General features: G+C 40.7%; 1 long non-coding RNA gene across 5 annotated transcripts; it reads right to left on the reverse strand.

The window, feature by feature from the left end:
• Positions 1-1,624: 1,624 nt before the first annotated feature.
• LOC123502308 lies at positions 1,625-22,520 on the reverse strand. 5 transcript variants are annotated; one of them, XR_006673914.1, is made up of 5 exons: positions 17,016-17,029; positions 11,373-11,374; positions 7,577-7,704; positions 6,689-6,771; positions 1,625-1,680 (listed from the first exon to the last, which is right to left on the reverse strand). It is a non-coding gene; the product is annotated as an uncharacterized LOC123502308 (long non-coding RNA). The 5 variants fall into 5 exon arrangements; XR_006673913.1 differs by lacking the exons at positions 11,373-11,374; positions 17,016-17,029 and adding an exon at positions 22,494-22,520; XR_006673912.1 differs by lacking the exons at positions 11,373-11,374; positions 17,016-17,029 and adding an exon at positions 10,790-10,846.
• Between the last annotated feature and the right edge of the window lie 2,599 nt (positions 22,521-25,119).

Consider the following 25,119-nt stretch of genomic DNA (forward strand, 5'->3'; position numbering starts at 1 on the left):
AAATGCCATCAAAACCTGCCAAACTGTCTTAAAATGCCATCAAAACCTGCCAAACTGTCTTAAAATGCCATCAAAACCTGCCAAACTGTCTTAAAATGCCATCAAAACCTGACAAAATATCTTAAAATGCCATCAAAACCTGCCAAACTTTCTTAAATTGCCCTCAAAATCTGCCAAACTCTCAATATGCCCTGAAAATATGTCAAACTGTCTTAATATGTCCTTAGAACATGCCAAACTGTCTTAAAATATCTTCAAAACATGCCAAATTATTTTAAATGGCCTCAAAACCAGCTAAACTGTCTCAAATTTCCTCAAAACATAACAAACTGCCTTAATATGCCCTCCAAATCTGCCAAACTGTCTTCAATTTTCCTAAAAACCTCCAAAATTGTCTTAATATACCCTCAAAACATACCAAACTGTCTCAATATGCCCTCCAAACTGTCTTAAAATGCCCTAAAAACATGTCAAACTGTCTCAATATGCTCTCAAAACATGCCAAACTGTCTCAATATGGTCATAAAATGTCAAACTGTCTCAAAATACCTTCAAAATATGACAAACTGTCTTAAATTGCCCTCAAAGCATGTCAAATTGTCTTAAATTGCCCTGAAATATGCCATTCTCAAAATACTCTCAAAACATGTCAAACTGTCTTAAAATATCCTTAAAAAATGCCAAATTGTCTTAAAATGCCATCAAAACATGCCAAACTGTCTTGCACTGTCCTCAAACCCTGCCAAACTGTCTTAAATTGCCCTCAAAGCATAACAAACTGTCTTAATCTGCCCTCAAAACCTGCCAAGCTGTCTTCAAATGGCCTCAAAACCTGGCACTGTCTCAAATTGCCCTCAAAACATACCAAACTGTCTTAATATACCCTCCAAACCTGTCAAACTGTATCTGTATTAAAATGCCCTCAAAACATGCCAATATGGCCATAAAACATGTCAAACTGTTTTAAAATATCCTCAAAACATGCCAAACTGTCTCAAAATACCCTCAAAACATGCCAAACTGTCTAAAATGTCCTTAAAACATGCCAAACTGTTTAAAAATACCCTCCAAACATGCCAAACTGTCTAAAATTGGCTTCAAAATCTTACCCAGCCCAACCCAACTCACCTAACCCAACCACACCTCCCTACACCACAAACCACACCACTGACCTGCATAAGGAAGGGAGCCGTGTGACATCAGCGTTGAGTGGCCACCTCCTCTTGGGTCACAGTGAAGTCGCAGTCCAGGGAATCCTGTGGCAAAAGGTCAGAGGTCACACAGGTCACAATAGGATAGTAATAATAGTAATAGTATTAGCACAGGAGGAGGAGGAGGAGGAGGAGGAGGAGGAGGAGGAGGAGGAGGAGGAGGAGGAGAGAGAGAGAGAGAGAGAGAGAGAGAGAGAGAGAGAGAGAGAGAGAGAGAGAGAGAGAGAGAGAGAGAGAGAGAGAGAGAGAGAGAGAGAGAGAGAGATTGAAATAGCAAAACTTTATGAAATGACAATATTTATTATTTTACCTTTTCTTTTCTCTCTTTTCTTCTTCTCCTCTTTTCATATTCCTCCACCTCTTCCTTCTTCTTCTTCTTCTTCTTCTTCCTGTTCCTGTTCCTGATCCTCTTCTTCCTCCTCCTCCTCTTCTTGCCTTGGTCCGTCTTTCTCCATATTCTTAACACAATCTGAAATAAATAAAACTGGATTAATATTAGAGAGAGAGAGAGAGAGAGAGAGAGAGAGAGAGAGAGAGAGAGAGAGAGAGAGAGAGAGAGAGAGAGAGAGAGAGAGAGAGACCTTAGTGTTTCAGTGTGCGGAGGCCATAAATTCAGAGTGTTATTGAAGCAGTGGGTAAGTAAGTGAAGTGCTTGACAGTGACACATAGAGAATAAGTTAATAAGTGAAGTGATAATACAAGATACATAGTGACACAAGTGATACACTGCAGGAGTAATTATCACTACATCAATAAGAACACTAGCAGTCAAATAGTTGGTGGGCTTTGAGATAGGAGATACCCATAATGCCTTCTTTAGCCCATTAAAACACAATGGAAATGCACATATTAGCTACATGCTGAGTAATAATAAAAAAATAATAAATAAAAAAGATATTTATGTGTGAAAACCTTACAAAATGGCACATCTATCATGAACCCTTTGTCAGCGACTCCGCCACCCCCGCACTGCACAACCCCCACCCCCCGCACCGTGTTCTGTTGGGGGTGCTGACGTAGGAAGACATTCATTTCATCCCTTGTGACATGAAGCCACTTTTTTGCCATAAACTTTTTGTAATTTATTTTCGGGTTGTCCACAAAACGCTTGGCTGCTGGGACACTGGTCCACACACACAGCGACTGTACCACAAAAATCCTCAGTCAGGACCGGACCAGTACCGGGACGCTGGTCAGCAAAGGGATCAGATAAGACAGAGAAAGTATGGAGGGAAGCATGCAGTGCAGGGCTGCCTGGCCGCTCCTCATCCTCCACACTTCCATGTCCACATTTAAAACCATACACTCTTCGGCACTGTCCCCGAGAAACCATCCCATGCGCTCGCCTCGATACCCGACTCCCCCTTCGCAGTTCCTCCACCCAACGGATTTGACATCACATAAAAGAGAAATATATGGTATATAATTTTGTTTTTGTGTAGGGGTTCCTTGAGACATGTCATGTATTTGAAGGGTTACGCAAGGGCAAAAAGATTGAGAAACGCTGCCTTATTCGTTACCATATTCTCTCTCTCTCTCTCTCTCTCTCTCTCTCTCTTCCTTATTCGTTTTCATATTCTCTCTCTCTCTCTCTCTCTTATTCGTTTTCATATTCTCTCTCTCTCCCTCTCCTTATGCGTTTCCATATTCTCTCTCTCTCTCTCTCTCTCTCTCTCTCTCTCTCTCTCTCTCTCTCTCTCTGACCAATAGCGTGGCTTCATATATGTGACGTCAAATCAGCTGGGTGGAGGAGCTGTGAAGTGGGAGCTGGGAATCAAGGCAAGCATGCAGGATGGTTTCTTGGGGACAGTGCCCACTCTTCTAAATCAACATATATGCTTTCCATCTCCCTTAATTGTCATCCTCGCCGCTTCCATCACTTTCTTCCTGGGAGCTCCTGGCCTCACTGTCCTTTTCTGGCAAATATTCCTCATGTGAGTCACTAATGAGTCCTTCTGATTGACTCTCATTGTCCTCAGAATCCTGTAATTCATCTAATAGAGCCAGCTCACCCTCAGAATTCCTCAAGGGTGACAATGACAACACCATTACACCACACTGGTCAGTAACACACTGCCCGCCGGCCACCACCCCTCCCCTCAGGCCACACGATCCCTCCCCCCAAGCCACCGTACCCAGTGTCCCTGAAAACAGTTAGTCACTTTGTCACTGAATCATAAAAAACACACAAAGCGAGTAGATGAAGCACTGATGGAGCGATGGCGTGGGCATGTACTGTAAATATCTTGAAACACCCTAAAAAAGCCTTAAAACAGCCAAAAACAGTCTTAAACACCCTAAAACACCCTCAAATATCCTTTAAACAGCCCTAAAAAGCACTAAAACAGCCTTAACCAATTACTGCCCAGTGGATCATGTTTGGTGATCTGTCTTTGATGGCCTGTATCTTAAACATGCTGAGCAAATTGAGTTTAGAAAAGTGTTCTTACAGTAAGCAGAAGTGGGAGGACCTATTTATAGCAACGACATTCAAATCTCCCCAGTGGTCACGTCATTAGGAGGATTGAATTTTCGTGAATTTTTTGTTCATGTTCAGTAAAAAAATGGTGATGAAGTGTATGTCATATTTCTTGATCCTTTTCACTATACAAGAACAACACTTTCTACATGACATGTCAGTTGAATTATCTGCCCTATCACACCATCTACCGAATTGCAAGTTCACTACAATTAGAGGTGACAAATATGGTCCACTGGGTGGAACCGTTATCAGTCACCCAGTGTGAGATTCACAGCAGCACAGCAGCACAGTTGCCTGTAGACGTACTGTATACATCCTCCTGATTCTCTGATATTGTGAATGAATACTTAACAGAGCATATACTTACTAGCTTGAAAAGTTATTTTGCTCAACAGCTGCGAAATATGTCTAATGCTCCTGTGAAATGCCTCAGTGTGCAAGAAGCTACACACTTGTTATGTAGTGAGGAGTTCAACGTTAATCATGATGCAGAAATAATAATAGATTTGGTGAACATTCCTCCTGATGATGATCTAAGTGATGAGGATGAAGTTGATGATGATAATACACTTATACCAATGGTAAAAGATGTCCCTGGTGCCATTGAAATTCATACCACACAAACCTGGCCAAGGAATGAAGAAAAAACGACGTCTGGACTGTGGTGATACACCAGTGTGGAGTAAGAAGGTTAGCGTTAGTTATTTGTTTAGTATTATGTCATGTTTTGTGTTAATAAAGTAATATGATGATGATTAACGTGTATTCACCAGATTCTTTATGTCATGTTTACTCAGGTATTTGTCTGTGGCCAGAATTACTCAAACACTAATTCATTGATTTTTCATCATTACTGTTGGAGTTTTAACTTGGAAATGCATGTAATGCTAAATATTTACTAAAGTGCTGTTTCTACTTCCAGGCACATGATACCACGGTACTCCAAGTGGGGTGAGATGTCAAACCAAACCGAAAAGCTGAAGGCCAAACTGCACCAACAACTTGACGGTCACACACCAGTTGACATCTTTGAGGATATTTCACCGACGACATCTTTGCGCTCATAAAGCGAGAAACAATCCGTTATGCACACACAGTGAAAAATGATCCCCTGTTTAGCTTGGAAGACCATGAACCAAAAGCCTTCATTGGCTTCCTGATCTATTCTGGGTACGTCACTCTTCCTAGCGAACCACTTTACTGGTCTGATGCTGATGATGTGGCTCAAAATACTGTCAAACAATTAAGCTCTATCCAAGAACAAGTACTTGAAGATAAAAGCGCACCTACATGTACAAGACAACAACAGTCGCCCACAAGATTGCACAGACAAGGCTTTCAAAGTCCGGCCCCTGATTGATATGCTAAATTCTTCATTCCAGCAGTATGGTGTGTTCCATAAGACTTTATCTGTTGATGAAATGATGGTGAGATACTATGGTCATGATGGCCTCAAGCAATTTATCAGGGGGAAGCCCATCCATCAGGTTTGGGTACAAGCTGAGGTCGCTTTGTGGTGATGAGGGTTATTGCTACAAATTTGACCTGTACTGTGGCCGTGAAAATCGTTCAGCACTCCAAGAAATTACTCTAGGGACACGGTTTGTTCAGTGTGATTGATAACCTTTTCACATCGCGTGGCCTCCTAACCATTCTCACTGGAAAAAACACGAGCCACTGGAACCGTGCGAGAAAATAGGCTGCAGCAGTGTCCCGTGAAGGCCAGCAAAGTCATGACTGTAGGTTCGACAAGAAGAAGATCCTTGTAGTCAAGTGGAATGACAACAAAGTAATGACAAACTATGACAGTGTTGATCCCCTCACCACGGCACAGAGGTGTGACAGAAGAGAAAAGAAAAGAATCGACATGGTGCAGCCTGAACTCATCAAGACATATAACAAAGGCATGGGAGGAGTTGATCTGCACGATTGGCTCATAGGAAAGTACAGCATTGCTATACGTGGGAAGAAGTGGTATTGGTGTCTCTTGACCAGGATGATAGACATGACAATCATCAATAGCTGGCTGCTCCATAGACTTGTGTCAGATGAGCCTATAACCCTCCTGGAATTTCATCGCCAGATTGCAGTGAGCTACCTCAAAGCTGCTGCTGTGAATAGAGAAAAGCCAAGATTCACCTCATCACTGGGTTTGCCGACACCTTGGAGTCTCCGACGTGATGGTGTACAGCACTTCATTACCCGCACTGGGGACAGCAAAAGGCTTAGATGCCAGTTAGTAGGATGAGACAAAGGCCAACAACAAAATGCGTGAAGTGTGACGTTGCACTGTGCATGGAGTGTTTTGCAAACTTCCACACACGTACATGAATATGAGGTCGAATGTTCATAGCAACAAATACAGTAATGTATATTTTGTGGATGAATAGCAGCAGTGCAGCAGAAAGTGATATAAAAGAGAAATATGTGTATGCCAAGTATTAGGACTCATTTTTGCTCATGTACAATTTATGAATAAAAAGATACAAATTTGAAACATTACAATTAGCCCAATTTGTAACTAGAAAAATACGCAGATGCTAAGTATACTACGAAAAAAGTAAAGAAACCTTGATTTTTTCCTTTACTAAGGTAAGTATATGCAATGGGGCCGAGACGCTAACTGATCCGCCCGCTGGATCATTTATGTCACCCTCTGCAACTCACTTAGGCTTTGACTTAAGTTATCATGATTTTTCCTTCAGCATGTCTTGGTTAGGTTACAAACACACAGCTTGCCAAAAAGTACTACAATCTCAACACGGGAAATAGGTCTGGGTGTTACTGGGTTAAACACCCTTAAAGCAGCCTAAAACTGCCTTAAACACCCTAAAATAGCCTTAAAACACTCTAAAACTGCATTACATATCCTGAAACAGCCTTAAAACACTCTAAAACAGCATTACACATCCTGAAACAGCCTTAAAACACCCTCAAAGTCTTCAAACACCCTAAAACAACCCAAAACAGCCTTAAAACAGCCTTCAATACTCACAGTTGGCTAGGTGTATCCCAGCTGGTGCAGTTGCCATGTTCCATCCCTACATAGAGCCACTTCCTTTAGTACGGCCGGTGATCCTGTACGGAGAAGGTGGTGGTAGTGAAATGGTGTGATTTTGTGAGCATCTGATGTGGTAATGTTGGTTGTTTGTGGTGGTTGTGGGTGTGGTTGGACAGTGGTGGTGGTGGTGGTAGTAATAGGAGGATTTAAAAAGTAGACAAATATTTTCCGGCCAAAACAAGTGAAAAAATTAGGTTTATGAGACAAAATTGTAAGAAAAAAAATGCTTTCACACACCCCACACTCACCAAACACACACCACACCTGCAGAAATCTTTCCCACACCTGCACACACCAACACAGTACACAGCTTGGTGTGTGGAGGGAGATATGGAGGAAAGAAAAGGAAGTGGTGGAGGGAAAAATGAGAAAAATTGTCAGGTTTTGAAGTGAGATTTAGAAAAGCACTATTTTGACTATGATAGAAGTGAGATAGGAGACTCAAAATTGGAGGGAAGGTGGAGGAAACATGGAGGAAATAGTCTACTGAAGGAAAAGCCTGGAGGACCTGTGGAGGGAGATATGGAGGAAACAGGACAAACATTACCTAACCAAAACGCACCCAAAATTACCTAAAAATATTGCATCACACAACAAAACACACACACAGACACACACACCTGCACTCCACAAACAACCCTTAAATCACACCTGGAAAATGCCCACAATAAGTTTACCCTAGCCAACCCACACAAAAAAAAATAAACACTATACATAGGTAGCTATAGTTGACATTACAAAAACATACAAAAAACACATTTACACACCCACCACACTCGCAGCACACCTGCTGACACCTCTCCCACACACACACACACTCACCTCTCCCTCTGGAACTTGGTGAGTGGAGTATGTGTGGAGTTTTGCCGCAGAGAGGGCACAGGCAACCCGTCACCACCAGCGGCTCTCCAGGGACCAGTTGTGACCTTGTGGCAAGCCATGGTGCACCTCTGGAATAGTGGTAGTTGTTGTAGTAGTGGTAGTAATAGTATAAGAATCTAGGGTATTACTGCAGAGTTTCACCACAATCAGCTACGTGTTTTTTACCCACCTCAAGAGATCGAGCTCCTGATTACGAGTACTTTGAACCCCATATATACTAGGTGCAACCTTTTTGAATGGCGACACAGATTTTTTAAAATTTAAGCGTGTTTTGGTGATGAGCCGTGACAATAGCCTCCCGCATCAAACTCTGCCGCACACTGATGGTGTCAGGCGCTCGCGGCGGCTCGGCAGGCTCCTGACACACCATTGTCTGAGCATGCGCTTAATTGTTTACGCTGATTGATTCCGTTCTTTGAAACTGAAGCGGCGGCCAAGGAAAAAAAAACCATAATTATTTCCACCAATCACGACGGCCCCTGAGGTTAGGTTTAATTAGGTTAGCTTAGGTTTAGTCAGGTTAGGTTAGGTTGGGTTGGGTTGGGTTGGGTTGGGTTAGGCTAGGTTAGGTTGGGTTAGGTTAATTTATCTTTAGTTAGGTTAGGTTAGGTTAAATTAGGTTGCGTTGGGTTGGGTTAGATTAGGTTGGGTTAGGTTAAGTTGGGTTGGGTTACCTTACCTTAGGTTTAGTTAGGTTACCTTCTTTTCTGGACCAAACTCATTTTTTGGGTTCAATTTCGCCTTGTTTTTAATTCATTTACCACTTGTTTGTTGATGCAAATCATATGATGTTTCGGGGGTGTAAAAAAAAAATGGCTTCATTTGCACCAAAAACAAGTGGTATTTTAATGAAAAGCAAGCCAAAATCTACCACAAAAAAATGGTTTCGTGCAGAAAGGGCAAGGTGGTGAAGCTCTGTAGGTTTCGCCATTTTGCTCATGCCAACATTAGCCAACCTCAAGCTTTAAAGCCAACCTCAAGCTTTAATTCAAGAACACCTTTTTGCATTTATGGTTGGAGGTATCGCTTCTTTCTAGATGGGGTTAACAATGGAAGGTGTATGGGTGCATAAGGTATCTATGGAGGCAATATGGGGGCGCAACAAGGGCAGGAATCACCACCGCATATATGTGCATGTGCAGAACAAGGTGAAAAGGACAATTACAGAATACAACGAGACCTGGACAGGCTCATAGCATGGGCAGACAGGTGGCAGATGGAGTTTCATTCTAAAAAGTGTCAGCTTATGCATTTAGGTAAAGACAACACAAACTTTAACTATGAGATGGAGGGATGTTGGCTAGAGGCAGTAGAGGAAGGAAAGGATTTAGGAGTAGTGATAGACAGGACTATGAAATTTTCAAACCAATGTTTAGAAGCAAGAAATAGGGCAAATAGGATCCTGGCTTTTATAAATACAAATGTTAGTTATAAAAGTAAGGAAGTGGTGCGTAGCTTATAGAATTCTATGTTAGGCCCCATTTAGAGTATTGCATACAGGCCTGGTCACCCCACTATAGGCAGGATATCAACATGTTAGAAGCAGTTCAGAGAAGAGCAACTAGGATGATACCAGCATTAAAGCGCCTGGAGTATAGAGATAGATTAAAGGAATTAAACATGTTTTCATTTGAGAGGAGATGTATAAGAGGGGATATGATAGAGTTATTTCAAATGTTCTCAGATACAAACTACATAGATGTGAGATCTTTCTTTACCTTAGAGGAGGGAAGTAGGACTACAAATCATGGCAGGAAGATTAGAAAGCAAGGCTGCAGGTTAGATAGAAGAAAATATTTCTTTAGTCATAGGGTGGTACACTTCTGGAATGCATTGCCAGAGACGGTTGTAACATAACATATAACATAAATAATAGGATAACAAAGGGCCACCAGGGCCCATCTAGGTTATCCTGTATCAGTCGCACAGCAACCTCGTCATCAATACTTCAAGATACACTTACAAGTACACAATACATTATATACTAATTCTAAATATTTGGCCCATTAACAGGGCTAAGTCCTGCAGCGAATTCCTCTACAATCTGTAATCCCCATACATGGGGATCATGTCTTGTTTAACTATAGTAAATTTCTTATAAAAACTATCATGCAGCGCTATACATAATTATAAATCTAATAAATTTAAGTGCTTATCTAATCTGTTTTTAAACATTGTCAAACTAGTGCTATTTACAACCGTCTCTGGCAATGCATTCCAGAAGTCTACCATCCTATGACTAAAGAAATATTTTCTTATATCTAACCTGCAGCCTTGCTTTCTAATCTTCCTGTCATGATTTCTATATAGTCCTACTTCCCTCCTCTAAGGTAAAGAAAGATCTCACATCTATGTAGTTTGTATCTGAGAACATTTGAAATAACTCTATCATATCCCCTCTAATACATCTCCTCTCAAATGAAAACATGTTTAATGCCTTTAATCTATCTCTATACTCCAGGCGCTTCAAACCTGGTATCATCCTAGTTGCTCTTCTCTGAACTGCTTCTAACATGTTGATATCCTGCCTATAGTGGGTTGACCAGGCCTGTATGCAATACTCTAAATGGGGCCTAACATAAGAATTATATAAGCTACGCACCACTTCCTTACTTTTATAACTAACATTTCTATTTATAAAACCCAGGATCCTATTTGCCCTATTTCTTGCTTCTAAACATTGCTTTGTAAATGTTTAGACAATGTTTAAAAACAGATTAGATAAGCACTTAAATTTATTAGATTTATAATTATGTATAGCACTGCATGATAGTTTTTATAAGAAATTTACTATAGTTAAACAAGACATGATCCCCATGTATGGGGACCACAAATTGTAGAGGATTTCGCTGCAGGACTTAGCCCTGTTAATGGGCCAAATATTTAAAATTAGTATATAATGTATTGTGTACTTGTAAGTGTATCTTGAAGTACTGATGACGAGGTCGCTGTGCGACTGATACAGGATGACCTAGATGGGCCCTGGTGGCCCTTTGTTATCCTATTATTTATGTATGTTATGAGGCAACAAAACCACAAACACTCAATTATTTTCACTTGGCAAAACTTTTTTCACCTTAATTGGCGCGTCTCACTCACTCTACAAACTTCACCTAATAACCATGTACACGCACACACCTGGGAATAACTCACCTGCTCCACAAAGCTTCAAAACTGTCAATCTCAACACAGAGCTAACAATGGCCGAGGTTTCTCACACGTCTTCTACGCAAAATGTCCACATCATCCTATACACTTCCTCTATCACTCAAACTTCTTATAAATGCAAAATCACATTCAAATAAAAGAAATATAATACGAAATGGTAAAGGAAAAGGAAAATAACATGTGTATTATATTCCCAATACCGAAATGGAGGTGTTTGGGTCACTCATAGGATAACAAAGGGCCACCAGGGCCCATCTAGGTTATCCTGTATCAGTCACACAGCGACCTCGTCATCAGTACTTAAAGATACACTTACAAGTACACTAATTCTAAATATTTGGCCCATTAACAGGGCTAAGTCCTGCAGCGAAATCCTCTACAATTTGTGGTCCCCATACATGGGGACCATGTCTTATTTAACTATAGTAAATTTCTTATAAAAACTATCATGCAGTGCTATACATAATTATAAATCTAATAAATTTAAGTGCTTATCTAATCTGTCTTTAAACATTGTCAAACTAGTGCTATTTACAACCGTCTCTGGCAATGCATTCCAGAAGTGTACCACTCTATGACTAAAGAAATATTTTCTTCTATCTAACCTGCAGCCTTGCTTTCTAATCTTCCTGCCATGATTTCTAGTCCTACTTCCCTCCTCTAAGGTAAAGAAAGATCTCACATCTATGTAGTTTGTATCTGAGAACATTTGAAATAACTCTATCATATCCCCTCTTATACATCTCCTCTCAAATGAAAACATGTTTAATTCCTTTAATCTATCTCTATACTCCAGGCGCTTTAATGCTGGTATCATCCTAGTTGCTCTTCTCTGAACTGCTTCTAACATGTTGATATCCTGCCTATAGTGGGGTGGCCAGGCCTGTATGCAATACTCTAAATGAGGCCTAACATAGGAATTATATAAGCTACGCACCGTAGACACTGGAGACGCAGGGAGAAGGGTGTAAGCGAGTGTAAGTGTTAACGAGAGAGGGGGGCGAGTGAGAGGCTGATTGAGGCAGTGAAGTGTGTATTGTAGGACAGAGTGGCGCGGTACATGTGCAGATAATCTATTCATTTGTTAATTTGTTTGTCCATTACAGGAATGGGCGATCCAAGGCCAGGGGGGGGGGGAGGAGTTCCGGGCAACCTGGCAGTCATTCTTCCCTCACTCACTGTGGGTGGTGTGGTGTGGTGCCATTACTCCATTGTAATAAACTGTCTTCACTGCCTCATTGTGGTGTTGTCACTAAGTAATAAATTGTGTAGAAATCTTTTTGTTATGGTAAATTTGCTTTCCTGGGAATATTTGTGCATGGGTGGTTTGTGAGTCGCCTCAAGCTGGCTGAGGTCAGTCTCTCACACCAATATTGCCGCCATTAACCTCCCACTCTCTTAACAATAACATGGCCAGTGCTGCCACTCTTGATTTTATAAAAAACCAAGAATCATCGGTAAAATACTCCAAGATGAACTAAAAAAAAAACCCAAGATGGCCGTTTATATATTAAAACTCAAAATACAAACTCTTTCTTACCTTAATATGCATACACCTGAAGTGGGGGTTCCTCATCACTGTCGTCATCATCAGGGTCAGGTGAATGCAGAGTTGCCATTTCCACTTTTGAGCACATATCCTTGTAGCGCTGATGGCATTTTCCAGTTTTCAAGTCGCTAAGCAGTACTTTTGAATGGTCGACGCAGACAATGCGGCGCCTGTATTCTGACGAGAATGGTACGTGTAGTATATGACAAAGCAATGTTTCGCGCCCGTATTCTGACAAGTATGGTTCGTGTAAAACAAGAAGGCCAAAACGCTGCGCACTGTTATTCTGACGAGTTACACATGAGTTACGTGAGTAACGTGACGATGAACGAGATAAATACATAAAAGAACAGGAACGGCAAATCAGTTGGGAAAATTTGTCTAACATAATATTCGAACAATCCTACGGAAACAGTTTAGTCAGGTCTGACTCCGTTTGGCTCAGCAGAGGTGTCCGAATCTCAAACCCAACGACTTCAGTCGACAATATAGTACATTTATAATTTACACTGACGAAAATATGTAATGTTATTTACATAAATATTGTTTTTTTCCTATTATTATCACTATGTATACGTATTTTATTTCATTAAATATCTGATACTGGAGGAAATGGGGAAAAATACATGAATTTCATTGCCATGACCAAAAAACCAAGATTTCCTGAATTTAACTGAAAAAAATCCAAGACTCCAAGCTTGGAGCAGAAAAACCAAGATCTAGTAGAAAAATCCAAGGAGTGGCAGCACTGAACATGGCAGAAATAAAAACACACTAATTAATTTAAAGCTTTTTATTTATTATCATGAGCAATACAAAAACAATTGGAGAAAGGATGAACTAATATGAACAAAATGACTCCTAATCATGAGGGATAAAATTGAATAGCAACGTAAATTAAGAAAAAAAAAACTGGAAAATCCTCAGAGATAAAAAAAAAAAAAATAGTCCAAAATACTGCACTACTGACCAAAAATTAGGAAAAATTAGTAAAAAAAACTGGCCAAAAAAACAAATGGCCCCTAAAAACAGAAAAGTTAAAAAACTGGCCAAAAAAAAAAAAAAAAAAAAAAACTGGCCAAAAAACCCAAAAATGACTCCTAAAAACTGTACTAAGTCGAAAATACTCGAGAGAGTCTCCGGAGACAAGGCAGATGCATACTGGAGCTAAAATTAAATGCAAGAGTCTCCCTACACTTTTATTCAACAATTCTTCACATTATAGTACATTGCCTGCAAAACTCTACAAATACTTAACAGTAAAAAAAAATGAATAAACAATGAATAAACAGTAAAAATATGAAAGATTACAGAAAAAACTCTACACAAATTTTCAAACATTAAAAAAAGTCAACAATTATCAACTTAATACAAAATAGACATTTACAACAATTTACAACATTTACTACAATTTACGAGAGAGAGAGAGAGAGAGAGAGAGAGAGAGAGAGAGAGAGAAATAATAATAATTTACATGAAAACAATACATTTTAAACACACACATGGCCTGGTAGCTCAGTGGTTAAAGCACTGGCTTCACAAGCCAGAGGACCGGGGTTCGATTCCCCGGCCGGGTGGAGATATTTGGGTGTGTCTCCTTTCACGTGTAGCCCCTGTTCACCTAGCAGTGAGTAAGTACGGGATATAAATCGAGGAGTTGTGACCTCGTTGTCCCGGTGTGTGTTGTGTGCCTGGTCTCAGGCCTATCCCAGGATCGGAAATAATGAGCTCTGAGCTCGTTCCGTAGGGTAACGTCTGGCTGTCTCGTCAGAGACTACAGCAGATCAAACACACAGTGAAAACACGATAACCCCTTCAGTACTGGGACACATTTTTACCTTGAGATTTGTGCACCATTAGACCATTTTATTGACATTATCGAAGGTCTATGAAGGTCACATGATTAATGGCCACAGTCTTCACAATTTTCACCCCAACATGACTTTGTGAAGCTGTACAAAATCACCAAATAGTCACCACAAGGAATAGGGAAATGTGTCATGGTACTGAAGGTACTGAAGAAATCTACATAGTAAGATACACTCTTGATACACCCCTGACACAATGACACACTGACACACTCTCACCTCACTCACAAACTCCTAAAAACTCTACATTACCTTTAAGAAATAAGAAAAAAGTGATTATCTCGCACTCACACACACACACACACTCTCAGCTTTCATGACAAAAATAAGCTATTTCTGCAAAGCTTCCTTACAACACCATTAACCCCTTCAGTAGGGTGACACATTGCCATATATCCCTTGTGATGACTATTTGGTGATTTTCACTGCTTCACAAACTCATGTGGGGGATTAAAAGAGTGAAGACTGTGGCCATTAATCTTGTGACCTCCATACACCCTTCCTAATGTCAATATAATGGTCTTATTGTAGCAAAACTGTCTTAAAATACACTCAAAACACACCAAACTCTCTTAAAATGGTATCAAACACACACCAAACTATCTTAAACTACCTTTAAAACATGCTAAACTGTCTTAAAACGGTCTCAAAGCACACAAAACTCCTAAACTGCCCTAAAAACATGCCAAGCTGTCTTACTCTGCCCTAAAAACATGCCAAACTGTCTTAAACTACCCTCAAAATATGGCAAACTGTCTAAAAATGGCCTCAAAACATGCCAAACTGTCTTAAACTGCCCTAAAAACATATCAAACTGTCCTTAAAACATGCCAAACTGTCTTAAACTGCCCTCAAAACATGCCAAACTGTCTTATAATGCCCTAAAAATATATCAAACTGCCCTTAAAACATGCCAAACTGTCTTAAACTGCCCTCAAAACATGCCAAACTGTTTTATAATGCCCTAAAAAAATATCAAACTGTCTTAAACTGCCCTCAAAACATGCCAAACTGTCTTAAACTGCCCTTAAAACATGCCAAACTGTCTTAAACTGTCCTCAAAACATGCCAAACTGTCTTATAATGCCCTAAAAACATATCAAACTGTCTTAAACTGCCCTCAAAACATGCCAAACTGTCTTAAACTAACCTCAAAACATGCAAAACTATCTTAAACTACCCTCAAACCATGCCAAACTGTCTTATAATGCCCTCAAAACACATCAAATCGTCTTAAAAATTCCCTAAAAACCATGTCTCCATATTCCTTTTGGTTACTACTGTATTTGGTGATTTTCTAAAACTTCACAAACTCACGTGGGGGATTGAAATATTGAACACTGTGGCCATTATTCTTGTGACCTCCATAGACCCTTGTTAATGTCATTGAAATGGTCAAATGGTACACAAATCTCAAGGTAAAAATGTGTCCCAGTACTAAAGGGGTTAATATAGTGAAGACTGTGGCCATTATTCTTGTGACCTCCATAGGCCCTTGTTAATGTCATTGAAATGGTCTAATGGTACACAAATCTCAGGTAAAAATGTGTCCCAGTACTAAAGGGGTTAATATCATGAAGACTGTGGCCATTAATCTTTTGACCTCCATACACCCTTGCTGATATCAATAAAATGGTTTAATGGTACACAAATTTCAAGGTAAAAATGTGTCCCAGTACTGAAGGGGTTAAGGAGCATTCATAGAAGCAATCTACATAGTAAGATACACTCTTCATACACCCCTGACCTTCATTACTGGGACACATTTCTACCTTGAGATTTGTGTACCATTAAACCATTTTATTGACATTACCAAGGATCTATGGAGGTCACAAGATTAATGGCCACAATCTTACTATTTTAACTCCTTCAGTACTGGGACACATTTTTACCTTGAGATTTGTGTACCATTAGACCATTTTATGGACACTTGAAAAGGTCTATAAAAGGCAGAAGATTAATGGCCACAATCTTCACTATTTTAACTCCTTCAGTACTGGGACACATTTTCACCTTGAGATCTGTGTACCATTAGACCATTAGGACATTAGGAAAGGTCTATGGAGGTCACAAGATTAATAGCCACAGTCTTCACCATTTTAACCCCTTCAGTACTGGGACATATTTTCACCTTGAGATTTGTGTACCATTAGACCATTTTATTGACATTAGCAAGGGTCTATGGAGATGACAAGATTAATGGCCACAGTCTTCACTATTTTAACCCCTTCAGTACTAGGACACTTTTTTACCTTGAGTTTTGTGTATCATTAGACCATTTTATTGACATTAGCAAGGGTCTATGGAGGTCACAACATTAATGGCCATAGTGGCATAGTCTTCACCATTTTAACCCCTTCAGTACTGGGACACATTTCTACCTTGAGATTTGTGTACCATTTGACCATTTTATTGACATTAGGAAGGATGTATAGAGGTCAGAAGATTAATGGCCATAGTCCTCACTGTTTTAATCCCCACACAAGTTTGTGGAGGTGTATAAAATCACCAAACAGTCACCACAAGGAATATGGAAATGCATCAAGGCACTCAAGGGCTTAAGTGTGTTTCTTATGGTTCTAGAGGCAGAATTACAAGATTTCTATATTATTAACAGGAAAAAACACTCTTGAAACACCACCAGTCATCTCTGTGGCCTTGGAAAATAGTCATGGTGGAGAATAAAGCATTTTTAAGTGTGTTTTATGGTTTTATGGTTCCACGTCTCAATACATCTCCCACAGAGATGTATCGAGACGTGGAACAGTTTAGATGAAGAAGTAGTGTCTGCAACGAGTGTGCACACTTTTAAAGTAAGATTGGATAAGTGTAGATATGGAGACGGGGCCACACGAGCATAAAGCCCAGGCCCTGTAAAACTACAACTAGGTAAATACACACACACACCCGGTAGCTCAGTGGTTAGAGTGCTGGCTTCACAAGCCAGAGGACCGGGGTTTGATTCCCCGGCTGGGTGGAGATATTTGGGTGTGTGTCCTTTCACGTGTAGGTGCTGTTCACCTAGCAGTGAGTAGGTACGGGATGTAAATCGAGGAGTTGTGACCTTGTTGTCCCGGTGTGTGGTGTGTGCTTGGTCTCAGACCTATCCCAAGATCGGAAATAATGAGCTCTGAGCTCGTTCCGTAGGGTAACGTCTGGCTGTCTCATCAGAGACTGCAGCAGATCAAACAGTGAATCAAACAGTGAATTACACACACACACACACACACAAGATTAGAATAGGTTTGGTTAAGATAATTTAATATTCTGACACACAAACACACCTAGTTGTAGTTTTACACGAGCATAAAGCCCAGGCCCTGTAAAACTACAACTAGGTAAATACACACACACACACACATTTGGTACTGAGGCTTCATGACGCCCACATAGGCATCACCGTATTGAAGGGGTTAATTCTGAAAAGTGTCAGGTTATGCATTTAGGTAAAGACAACACAAACTTTAGCTATGAGATGGAGGGATGTTGGCTAGAGGCAGTAGAGGAGGGAAAGGATTTAGGAGTAGTGATAGACAGGACTATGAAATATTCAAAGCAATGTTTAGAAGCAAGAAATAGGGCAAATAGGATCCTGGGTTTTATAAATAGAAATGTTAACATAATATAACATAACATAACATAAATAAATAGGATAAGAAAGGGCCACCAGGGCCCATCTAGGTTCTCCTGTATCAGTCGCACAGCGACCTCGTCATCAGTACTTAAAGATACACTTACAAGTACACAATACTTTATATAATAATTCTAAATATTTGGCCCATCAACAGGGCTAAGTCCTGCAGCAAAATCCTCTACAATTTGTGGTCGTTAGTTATAAAAGTAAGGAAGTGGTGCGTAGCTTATATAATTCCTATGTTAGGCCCCATTTAGAGTATTGCATACAGGCCTGGTCACCCCACTATAGGCAGGATATCAACATGTTAGAAGCAGTTCAGAGAAGAGCAACTAGGATGATACCAGCATTAAAGCGCCTGGAGTATAGAGATAGATTAAAGGAATTAAACATGTTTTCATTTGAGAGGAGATGTATAAGAGGGGATATGATAGAGTTATTTCAAATGTTCTCAGATACAAACTACATAGATGTGAGATCTTTCTTTACCTTAGAGGAAGGAAATAGGACTACAAATCATGGCAGGAAGATTAGAAAGCAAGGCTGCAGGTTAGATAGAAGAAAATATTTCTTTAGTCATAGGGTGGTACACTTCTGGAATGCATTGCCAGAGAGGGTTGTAAAAAGCACTACTTTGACAATGTTTAAAAACAGATTAGATAAGCACTTAAATTTATTAGATTATGTATAGCACTGCATGATAGTTTTTATAAGAAATTTACTATTGTTAAACAAGACATGATCCCCATGTATGGGGATCACAGATTGTAGAGGAATTCGCTGCAGGACTTAGCCCTGTTAATATTTAATATTAGTATATAATGTATTGTGTACTTGTAAGTGTATCTTTAAGTACTGATGACGAGGTCGCTGTGCGACTGATACAGGATAACCTAGATGGGCCCTGGTGGCCCTTTGTTATCCTATTATTTATGTTATGTTATGTTATGTTAGCTTAAAATACCTCCAAACACACAAAACTCACTAGAAACACCCAATATATACTGAAAAAACAACCCCACACACCCAAAAGACCAGTAACACACATATCCCATCACTTATAACACTCAAAATAAACCAAACCCCTCAAAGTTCTCCCAAACCACACTCAAAACAGGAGTAGGCAGTAGTCACCTGCCGCCCGGTGGAATACTCCAGGAGAGGTACTTACGGGGATGTAGGCAGTGCTGCAGACTGAGTGATTCCCCGTGTCCTCTCTTCCCGGTTCCCTTTGTGGTCTCATTTATTCAATTGAGCAGCTGCAGCCTGCCCTCTAAAGACAACTTCTACTACTTCCTACACTACACTACAACACCTTACACTTTTACACTCTCTTCAAATCAAAATTTAATAATGGCTTCACCACGCCCTGCCTCGGAGTCCCCTCTGGGAGGGACCATAAATGTCCCCAGGTCGGACTGCCCTCTGCTGTCGACCTTGGGTGTCTTGACACTTCATCTAATACTTTCACTATCAATTTCTGCAACATTCGTGGCCTTTGTTCTAATTTTCAATCTGTGGAACACCACCTCTCCTCTACTAAACCTCATCTTCTCTTCCTAACTGAAACACAGTTGTCTGTGACTACTGACAGCAGCCCTTTTCTGTTCCTCCTACTTGCTCTATCCTCATTTTCAATCCAAAGCTGGATGTTGCGCATACGTGCGTAACGACACCACTTGCTCTCGTGCCCACAATCTTGAATCTTCAGAATTTTCTACCATCTGGCTAAGACTTCAATGTCACTCTCTAACTAAATTCATCTGTGCTGTATACCTCTCACCTAATTCCTCTGACTATGTAAAATTCTTTGACTATTTGACTTCCAAGGTGGAGCACATCTTATCTCACTTTCCTTTGCTGAGATCTCCATTTTAGGGATTTCAATGTTCACCACCAGCTTTGGCTTTCATCTTCTTTCACTGACCAACCTGGTGAACAAACCTTCAACTTTGCTATCCTTCATGACCTAGAGCAGCTAGTGAAGTTCCCTACCCGTATTCCTGACCGCCTTGGAGACACGCCCAACATTCTTGATCTTTTCCTAACCTCCAACCCTTCTGCTTACTCTGTTAAACTTTCCTCTCCGTTGGGCTCCTCCGACCACAATCTAATTTCCGTTACCAGTTCTATCACTCCAGTGCAGCCTCAGGACCCGCCTAAGCGGAGGTGCTTCTGGCATTTTAACTCTGCTAAGTGGAAGGAACTAAGGCAGTACTATTCTGATTTCCTTGGGATGATTATTGTTTTCATGTCAGAGATCCTTCTCTTTGTGCCGAGCGCATAACAGAGGTGATTATCTCTGGCATGGAGCTATACATTCCTCATACTTTCTCTAACCCTAAAGCTAAAAAGCCTTGGTTTAACTCTGCTTGTTCTCGTGCTGTCAATGATAGAGAGGCGGCTCACAAACGGTTCCGTAGCCATCCAACTGCTGAAACTCATGCCCTATATATTTCTGCCCGTAATCATGCCAAATCTATTCTCCAACTTACTAAAACTCTTTCATCAATAGAAAATGTCAAAGTCTTTCCAATTCTAACTCCTCTCGAGATTTCTGGCATCTAGCCAATAATATCTCTAACAACTTTACTTCTTCGTCTTTCCTCCTTTACTTCATCCAGATGGCTCTACAGCTGTCTCTTCTTTTCTAAAGCTGAACTCTTCGCTCAAACCTTTGCTACCAACTCAACTTTGGATGATTCTGGGCATATTCCTCCTACTCCTCCACCCTCTGACTACTTCATCCCTAAAATTAAAATTCTTTATAAAGACGTTTTCCTGGCCCTCTCTGGCCTTGATTCTCGGAAGGCTTACGGTCCGGATGGAGTCCCTCCTGTTGTTCTCAAAAACTGTGCTTCCGAACTCGCTCACTGCCTGGTCAAACTCTTTCATCTGTGTCTCTACTTCTATTTATCCTTCTTGCTGGAAGTTTGCTCACATTCAACCTGTCCCTAAAAAGGTGACCACTCCAATCCTTCTAACTACCGCCCTATAGCTTTGATTTCCTGCCTTTCTAAAGCCTTTGAGTCTATCCTTAATAGGAAGATAATGAGGCATCTATCAGCTCACAACCTTCTCTCTGATTGCCAGTATGGTTTCCGTAAAGGCAGATCTACTGGTGATCTTCTTACTTTCCTAACTGAATCTTGGTCATCCTCTTTAGGGACTTCGGTGAAACCTTTGCTGTCGGCCTTGACATATCGAAAGCCTTCGATAGAGTCTGGCACAAATCTTTAATTTCTAAACTACCCTCCTACGGATTCTATCCTTCTCTCTGTACCTTCATCTCCAGTTTCCTTTCCGATCGTTCTATTGCTGCTGTAGTAGACGGTCACTGTTCTTCCCTAAAACTATCAACAGTGGTGTTCCACAGGGTTCTGTCCTATCACCCACTCTCTTTCTATTATTCATCAATGATCTCCTAAATCTGACTCAATGCCCTATCCACTCCTATGCTGATGATACCACCCTGCATTATTCAACAGCGTTCAACAGACGCCCAACCCAACAACAATTAAATGACTCAAGGCGAGATGCTATAGGACGCCTAACTTCTGATCTTTCACTTGTTTCTGATTGGGGCAGAGAAAACCTGGTTTTGTTCAATGCCTCAAAACTCAATTTCTACAACTATCTACTCGACATAACCTTCCAGACAACTATCCTCTCTTCTTCAATAACACTCAACTTCCCTCTCCTCTACATTAAACACACTCGGTCTATCCTTCACTAAAAATCTAAACTGGAAATTTCACATCTCTACTCTTGCTAAATCAGCTTCCAAGAAGTTAGATGTCCTATGGCGTCTTCGTCCATTTTTCTCCCTCCCAGCTGCTTGCTCTGTACAAGGGCCTTATCCGCCCGTGTATGGAGTATGGCTCTCGTGTCTGGGGGATCCACACACAGCTTTACTAAACAAGGTGGAATCTAAAGCTTTTCGTCTTATCAACTCTTCTCCTCTAACTGACTGTCTTGATTCTTTAAGTCACCGCCGCAATGTTGCATCTTTATCTGTCTTCTACCGCTGTTTTCATGCTGTCTGCTCTTCTGAACTTGCTAACTGCATGCCTTCCCCTCCTGCGGCCTCGCTGCACAAGACTCTCTACTTCTTCTCATCCCTATTCTGTCCATCTTCCTAATGCAAGAGTTAACCAGTATCTTCACTCCTTCATTCCCTACACTGGTAAACTCTGGAACTCTCTACCTGTGTCTGTATTTCCACCTGCCTATGACTTAAACTCTTTCAAAAGAGGAGTGTCAAGACACCTCTTACGTTAACTGGACCCTCCTTTTAGATTTTTTTGTTTTTTCTCTTTCTACTTTCCTCTTAACAGGGCCTGGCAACCAGCGGGATTTTTTTTTTCCAACACTTTGTTTTCCCTTGGCCAGTGCCCTTGTAATGTAAAAAAAAAAATAATAAATAAAAAAATAATAATAATAATACTCACACACACCTCAATCCACACTCTCAATATACGTAAAATATACCTAAAAGATCTAACACACACTGAAAACACACGAAATGAACCCCAAAACATACTTTTAACACTCCAAACAGCCTGTAGCACTAATAAACAAGCTTACAATACCCAAAATCTATCCCAAAACCAACAGTATGCATTATAAAGAACTTACCTAAATATTACACCTTGGCTCCTTCTACTATTCCACCTTTATTTCTCATTTCTTCTTCATCCTTCTCCATTGTTACTCCTTCTTCTTCCTCCTCCTCCTTCCATCCACACGTCTGAGCCTAGAAACACATCAAAACACTAGATATTAGACAAAATATTCAGGAAATGGAGGGTGACTTAAGTATTGTAGCTTTGCTGCTGCTCCTCTTCCTCCTCCCTTTCTCCTCTCTTCCTCTTTATCCTCCTTTATTTCAACTTTCTTCCTCTTTCTGCTACAATTATCTAAACATCTGAACCTAGAAACCCACGAAAACACGTAGAAATCACTAGATATTAGGCAAAATATCGACGAACTGTGGATTTGGAAAATTGGCGCCAGCCACTACCTGGGTGGGCTGTGGTCATCCCAGAGAGAACGGGAACGGGGGTGACTCGGCTAAATTACGTAAATCATTTCATTTCAAAAATGAATTTTACAAAAAACGAAGCCACGGCCAAATGCTTGTTATTTTATGACGTGATAAATACTTAAACTAATTTTCAAAATATCAAAATATCTCCAGCTTAACTGGTTTTTAAAAAAAGATGTAAATTAAGTACGTTAAAAGTACAAAAACATTTTAACCCATAAATCTCTTAAAACGTCCTGTAAAGTCAAGCCATTTTCACTTGGCGTGTATTTTATCACATTTCAGGGAGTCTGAGCTATCTTTTCGGGCATTCTACAGCGTGTTAGACCGAGAAGCAGAAACGTGAGCAAATAAAATAAAGAAAATTAAGAGCTTTTACAACAGCACCAAACACCATTTCAAAGTCCACATATTTCACTCAATAGATTGATTTCACACTTAAAAGAGGACAGGCACTCTTTTGCTACCATAAAGGCCCACTTATACCTTGAAATGAAAAAGCTCAAAACTCCAAGTGGGAAATTTTGAGCGTTAAAAAGCCTTTAACATACGCCATAAAATACCACTAAACGCCACATATTTACCCAGCACAGGCGCGGAACACACTTCAAACATTACGAAACATTTATAGAAACCATAAAAACATACCATGGAAGCGTAATATTAGCGTCAGGAAATATTGGAAAAAAAGTATTTGACCCAACTGGCTGGTGACGGGTGGGCGAGGGCGGGTGAAGGGTGTTGGCTAGGGGACCTTCGGGGGGGAAGCGGCCTGGAGGCAACACCGGCGGCGGGACATCCATATATAGCCTTTATCATCTCACCAAACCAAAATTAAGCCACACAGAGAAATTTTGACTAGACTAAATGAAATGTTAGACTGGTGGCTACCTTGTGACACATGTTTGGCCGAGGGTAAGTGAAGGAAACAAATATGAGAGGGTAATACAGACGCCTTGCTCTTTTTTATGCTCCTTATACCATTACTTGAAAATATTTGCGTACTGTTTTCACTCTCATATGTAAAGAAAACCTAACATTAAGTGAATAGCCTTATAAATACCTTTAATAGACGAAGATTAGGCAGTGTGGTGAAGGCTTGCACGGTTTCTCATACTGATTGCCTCTTGGTGCTCCTTGAAAACTGTCGGTAATATAGCAACACTTCACTTTATTTGTGTGTGTGTGTGTGTGTGTGTGTGTGTCTGTGGGTGTGGGTGTGTGTGTGTGTGTCTCTGGGTGTGGATGTGCATGGGTCAGTATAGCCCACCGCCACAACTGTGTTCACCACCACCACCGCTAAGAGACTACTGCCGTAGCAAAAGGTTATCTGTGAAGTCAGGACGCATGTATATATGTTTATGATAACTATCTGTCACTAAATCTCTTATTAATGAGACGCTATGCTTATACAAATACAACATGTCGATTTATTGGTTATTGTGACATCTTCCTCTTCGTTATCGTGTCCAGCTTTTGTTATTTGTCAAAGCAGGAAATATTAAATTGTATCTTGTACAGCGAGTGTAGCAACTCCCGCGAGGCAATAAACAAGGTGCTTAAAAGGCAGACTGTACTATTTTTCATTCACCATTTCTACCGCCTGATATACGAGTATTTCTGACAATAAACCAGGGTGACAGGACACTAAGTAGAGGAATATAGACTTTTTTTCTATCTACATGCACATCTATATTGTTAATCATTTACGAATTTATTGACTTATCTATCTGCCTGCCTATCCATCTATCTATTTGTTTGCCCAACTGTCCATTTACATATCTATCAACCCATCAAATTACCCGCTTATCCATCTATCTTCACACAAGCATATAAATACCACTACCACCACCACCAACACCACCACAACCACTGCCAGTTCCCGCATTAATTGCATCGTCAACCTTCCCCTACTGTTTCGTGTCAACCGGGAGTCCCTGAAGACACATCCCTCCCAACCTACACGCTTTCGGACCCACGTAGCACGGGCGTGGGCGTGGGTGGAATCGTGGGTGACATATACGTGGTGTCAGGCGCTTATCCGATTCCCTTTGCCACTGTCGTCTTCATTGTTTCTCTACACACTTGTCAGGTCCCTACACGTGCACACTCGCGTACGGCAACACGTGCCTGGCCACGCGCACCACATACATCCTACGGTACACTTCTAAGCGCCTTCGTACCGCGCGATGCTTTTTCTGCCAAGGACAGGCGCCA

Source organism: Portunus trituberculatus, chromosome 11 (genome assembly GCF_017591435.1).
Source record: "Portunus trituberculatus isolate SZX2019 chromosome 11, ASM1759143v1, whole genome shotgun sequence".
NCBI classification, from domain to species: domain Eukaryota; kingdom Metazoa; phylum Arthropoda; class Malacostraca; order Decapoda; family Portunidae; genus Portunus; species Portunus trituberculatus.